The 5,574-nt window shown below is 66.8% G+C and overlaps 1 protein-coding gene across 1 annotated transcript in view; it reads left to right on the top strand.

Annotated features, from left to right (window-relative positions):
* The window catches only part of ZNF469 (zinc finger protein 469), a 71,712-nt gene that overhangs the window by 15,416 nt on the left and 50,722 nt on the right, over positions 1-5,574 (top strand). The window lies entirely within an intron of this gene.

Raw genomic sequence — 5,574 nt, 5'->3', positions numbered from 1 at the left:
TGCACAGCGCTGGTGGGGGGTGGTGATGGCCGGGGACAGGCGTCCCGTCGGAGTGTCCTGCACCAGCAGGGGTGGACTCTGTCTGTGGTACGTTTGGCTCTGTGGCCTTGGCCTCCGTTCTGCCCTCTGGGAAAGGGGTGACCATGGAAGCAGCTGGGGACAGAGGGGGTTGCACAGCAGACCCCGCTCCTTGGGTCCACATGGCAGGGCTCTCTGGCCCCCGGGCAGGCTCTGTGGACGGTGGGGAGGGAGCCAGGCCTGGCCCCCAGTCTGCCATGTGTGCCAGGAGGGCAGGTGATGGCTGCCGTCGGGGGAGGCACTGAGAGGCCGGGGGGCGGCTAGGGGCAGCCAGGGGTGGTGAGCTGCCCCCCCGGGGGCCCCTGAGACCCACCAGGAGGCTGTGGCTGGAGATACTCTGGGTGCCCTCAGTGTCAGGAATCGGGGACTCCCTAAGGGATGGGGGAGCGGCAGGCCCCCCAGGCTGGTTCCCGAGGTTTGTCACCCTTGGGCACCCCTCAGGTGGAGCCCTGCATGTCCCCAAGAGGATGGATGGGTCTGCGCTGGGGGCTGGAAGCCCCTGCCCGGCCTCTTCCGGCCACCCCGGTCCACAGGAGCCTCGGAGTGTGCCGCCCCAAAGCTCCCATGACCCACACAGCTCACTCCAGTCGACAGTGGGTGTTGCCGCCATACGCAGGCGAGAATGCGGGCAGAGGGGGACAGAGCCTGGGCCGGCCAGCGGCTGACAGGGGACGGCAGGAGGGAACACGGGCTCATTTCCGCGGCCTCGGAAGCCCAGCGGGGCTGTGGGGCCGCGAAAGACGGGACTGGAAAGGGGTCCAGGTGGCAGCTTCTAGGGCAGACCTGAGGCTTATCAGAGGGAGAGGCTCCCCCAACACGCAGCTCAGCGCCCCCGCCGAGTGGGGGTTCCCTGCCCACTGGAAAGGGCTGCTTGGAGGGCCGGGGTCAGCCAGATGGGGTGGGCCCAGGGAGAGCCCGGCCAGGCCCCCCACCTGGGGCTGCCCAGACACCGGCGGAGACTTCCCGGCAGGACAGCGGGCTGGCTGGCCCCGGGCCCCAGACAGCCCCACGGAGAGCAGGGAGAGGTCGCTGCCCCAGCTGCTGAGCTAGAGGCCCCAACCCGCCTTCCAGCCGTGGCCTTGAGTCGCTTTCCCTCCCAGAGCCTGCGTCTCTGCTCTGGGCCACAGGGAGCGCGACAGAACCACCGCGCAGGCCTGAGAGGCTTAACGCGGTCGCCCTGGCTCTCAGGCATCCTCGCCCGGGCCGTGCGCCATCGCGGGACACACGGAGCCTGCGTTAGGGCTAGGACCCCCATGTGGGAAGGCACGTGAACCCCCCACCTCTTGGGGGCCTGCCACCAGGAGAGGGTTTTCCAAACGGTGCTGGGGTCCCGCAGGGACGGAGCCAGAAGCAGCCCCCGGGGCCTCCCGGCCTCCCCGGGACCCGCCTGCGGTGGGAATTCAAACCGTTCGGCCTCCCGCTACGAGCGCGGCCGCAGCGCGTTCTGGGGCGGCAGGACGCGACAAGAGGGAGACGGAGCTTGGAGCTCATGGGAGCCCTGTGACCTTGAGCCCGTCCGCCAAACCTGAGCCTCGGTTTCCCACTTGTGTGAACGAACTGCATGCTGCTTCCCCAATTCCACGGGGCGGCCGGCGCCTCCAGGACGGACGGCCTGGGAAGGCCTCGCCCGGCGCTCGGTCGGCTCAGCACTCGGTGCCGCGTCCTCCCACCGCCGGGACGCCCCGGGTCACCCCACGCGACAGGGCCCGTTCTGAGGGCCCCCCTCCGAGCAGCTGCCCGCCGGCGTGGTGCTAATCCTTTCCTCCTTGGGAAGTGAAACTATAATCCCTTTTAATTGAACAAGGAGGCTGATGGGATCCGGAACCTGACGGGTGAGTATCAACGCCGCCACCGGGCCTCCACGGAAGCTCGTGCGTCTTGTCGCGCGGGAGACGGCTCGTTAAACCCCGCCATCCGCACGGCCCCAGCAAGCGAGGGAAGGAGGGCTTCTGGCAGGGTCTCGCTCAGTTTCCCAGCGTCACAAGGTTCCCCGGCCTCTGGGGGGGTGTCGGGGCACTGCTGTCCGCCGGCTCTCTTTTCTCTTGCAGCCTCAGCTTCCTCACCTGTCAAATGGGTCTAAGGCTGCTCCCCCAGGCTGGCTGGAAGCAGGGAAGACCGGCCTAAGGCACCTCACCCCGAGCCCCAGGGGAGCAGGAGCCGAGCCCAGCCCCAGCCAGGCTGGCCCCCAGGGGCCCGTTCGCTCCAGGTCCGCGATGCTCTGCTGCCCTCTCGCAGAACTTGATCTCTGTGCCACAGTCGGGGTCACAGGGTGGGGGGTGACCGCTTGCGAGCTTCCCGGGGCATGCTCTGGGCCCCACCCTCCCTCCCTCGGGTGCTGGTCCTCTGCCCACCCTCGGCATCAAAGGTCGGGAAGCCTCTCACTCCCCGAAGGCATGGTCGGTGCGCCCTGGGCTTCTTGCGGGGCCGAGAAAGGGGTGGCAAAGGACGGACTGTCGCCAGCGGATGGGCTGTCGGGGGAGTATGGCGACAGGCTTTCCCGACAATCAGAGCCACGGGAAGCTTTGAACACCAGCTTCAAGCGTTCCCAGTGGGACCCTGAGCCCAAGGGGCCAAGGCCGGCTGAGGCTGGAGGCACTGAGGTTCCTGCCCCGCACTGGGGCAGTGATGGGAGCGAGGGCCAGGTCTCCGAGAGCGGGTGTCCACCCGACAGAGCCCACGGGGACCTCGGGTCTGCAACCATATGGGGTTCAGGGTCCACCCTGGGGACAGAGGGCACCAGGATAAGGCCAGCCACCCCCACCACCCAGCTTCCCCCCACCCCGGTCCCTCTAGCCGCGTTCCCTCCCGGCCGGTGGGGATGGGGTTGATAGAGCTGGTACCCAAACCGGGTACTGCCAGCCCTTCCTCAGACCCAGCTCAGCACCCAGACCAGTGTCTTCCCTTCTCTGGGGCAGGGGGGCCAGGAGCAGGGACACTAACAACTGCTTTAAGCATCGCTGGAGCACTGCCCTGGCCACGACCTCGATGCCCCTGGTCCCGGGAGCCCAGGCTCTGCCACTGTGGCCTCCAGCAAGCCCGCACCCTCTCTGAGCAGCAGAGCTCAGAGCCGCGTGCAGCTGAAGTGAGCACAGAAAGCTAGGTGCCCCCAGAGATCCTCGTTCTAGGATCACGAGCCCACTCTGAAGAAGACACCTTGCCCGCTAACCGTAAACTGGTTTCCTTGGATCCCCGAGTTCTGCTGCTGCCCTTAGTCCTCACGAGCCGCTGCCCTGGGGGAGCTCCTCTCGGCTTTAGGACAGCAGACACTTGCTGCACACACCCCCGGCTTGGCCGACAGCTTGCTAGGGCCTTTGAATCCTAGGGCGACCCCGGCATGGCAGACCCTGGGTGTCACCACCCCTGCTGTCCCTTGTCCCTCTGAGCCAGGGAGGAGCACGTCCCAAGGAATAGGCCAGGGGGCCGCCAGCCTGTGCCAGGACTAGCTGCGTCCGGTGTCGGCATTCGTGGTACGGGACGCACCTCCCAAACTGAGCATCAGCCTTGCCCCCAGACGTCCCTGCTCTCGGGGGCCAGGGCAGAGATGGAGGGGCCCCGGGCAGCACCCCTGCCTGCTGCCTCCTCCAGGGGAACGGGGTCCAGAGTCCGAAGACCGTACGCCCCCTCCACGGCCTGGGAGAGCCCACAGGACGTGCATGTGTGTGTTTGCACACGTGTATGTCCATGTGCTGGGGACTGTTCACACGTTCGGGCGTGTGTGCATGGGTACCCATGCGTGCGTGCTTCTGGGTGGGCACACATGGGCATGCGTGTGCTGAGGGGAGCGTCTGGCCCATCTCACAGATGGACAAACTGAGGGCTGCAGAGCCTCCCCAAGGCACCCAGAGAGGCCAGCAGAAGGCTGGGCAGAGCCAAGTCCTCTGAAGCCTGTGCTGGACCCCGAGGGTAGGGCTGAGCCTACACGGCCACAGGACAGGCTGGACCCCAGCCCTCATACTGCCTGTGGTGGAGTTCGGGGCAGTGCATCAGCAAGCCGGGGAGGGCCAGAGAATGACTGCAGGTAGCAGCTATGCTAGCTCCATGGTCAGGGAGGACTTCCTGGAGGAGGTGGCATTGCAACTAGACCAGGGGAGGAGGGAAAGGAGGCATATCCCGGGAAGGGAATGGTCAGGGTAGGTGCCGAGGGCAGGAGCCTGCCCGGTGTGCGGGGACGCGGAGCATGGCAGAGGGCAAGCAGGTGTCAGGGACGGTGGAGGGGTGAGGGCAGAAGGATCTAGGCAGTGCCGTGCGCAGACCTCTCGGGCATGTGGCGCCGAACCCGGAGCTTGGGCGTGAAGGCACAGGGATCCCCGCAGCGACTCTCCCCTGGGTACCCCACATGTGGCCCTCAAAGGACTTGACACCTCTCCTACTTTCGGTCCCCAGTCTCCCTCTGTGGCCCTTCCGTGGCCAACCTGTATGGGACGGTGTGGTCACTGCCGTCTTGCAGGTGAGGTCCCTAGAGAGCTGGCCGGGCACCAGCCACCCAGGACTGCTGGTGCCCGGGGTTCCAGAGGGCACCGTCAGCACAGGCATCGGGGACAGCCCCTGGCCAGAGTGGTGACCAGGCCGGGACTCCCACCTTTGATTCCTGGCGGCTCTCCGCATGCCAGGCGGTTAGCTGGGCCAGCGAGTGCGTTCCAGACCACACGGGCCGTTGGACGTGCCAGCAGGCCACTCAGGCTCGGGGACAGTTTCCCCGGGCCAGGCTGGACTCGAACTCTCCAATGCGTGTCCATCTCCTCCTGTGGTCCCCCTGCTCCCACAGCCAGCCACAGTCAGGGCAACCCTGTCACACGCTGGCCGGACCCTGCCCATCCCTGCCGGGGATCCCAGGGCTCCTAGCTCCCTGGGGATCAGATCTGCAGCCTCGCCCAGGGGAGGGCGTGTGGGGTCTGGGATGGGCCACCGCAGCTGCAGGCGGTGCAGGGATCCCTCGCGGTCACCAGGTGCGGTCACCAGGCTCCATCTGGCCTGGGGGCCCTGGCTGGCCGGCTGACCCCCGAAGTCTGGGAAGCGAGGAGCTGCTGCGGGAGTGTGTTTGCACTTGGGCGAGGGGCCTGTCTGGGCCGCGGGGTGGGCAATGGCCCCGTCCCGAGGCAGGACCCCCGCCGCCACGCCGGCCCCTCCCTGTCATGCTTGAAGACATCGCCTTCTCCCACATGCTCCTCTTCTCTCCCTCCTGTTCAAGGATCTCAAATGTGCGCCCCGATAAGGCAGACAAACACGCTTCCCGGCCCCATGCAACGCCTGCCTCCACTTTCCCCCAAGTAATTAAGATGAACGCAGCCGATAATTGGCAGGGCGCTCGTAAGCGCTGCCGCGGCCCACAGCCGAGATACCGTGGCACCGGCACGGGATTATCTGCGCGCTCGGGTAACAGATAGTTTTTAAGCAAAGCGGCAGCGTTTGAAGGGCAGGGGCAGGAGAGTGTCGGTAGAAGGAATGTCACCAGGAGCCACGCCACAGCGCCCAGAGCACCCGGCTGGTGACTGGGAG

Source organism: Mustela lutreola, chromosome 16 (genome assembly GCF_030435805.1).
Source record: "Mustela lutreola isolate mMusLut2 chromosome 16, mMusLut2.pri, whole genome shotgun sequence".
Classification (NCBI taxonomy): Eukaryota; Metazoa; Chordata; class Mammalia; order Carnivora; family Mustelidae; genus Mustela; species Mustela lutreola.
The sequence above is the reverse complement of the archived record's forward strand: the minus strand, read 5'-3'. Positions and strand labels throughout refer to the sequence as shown.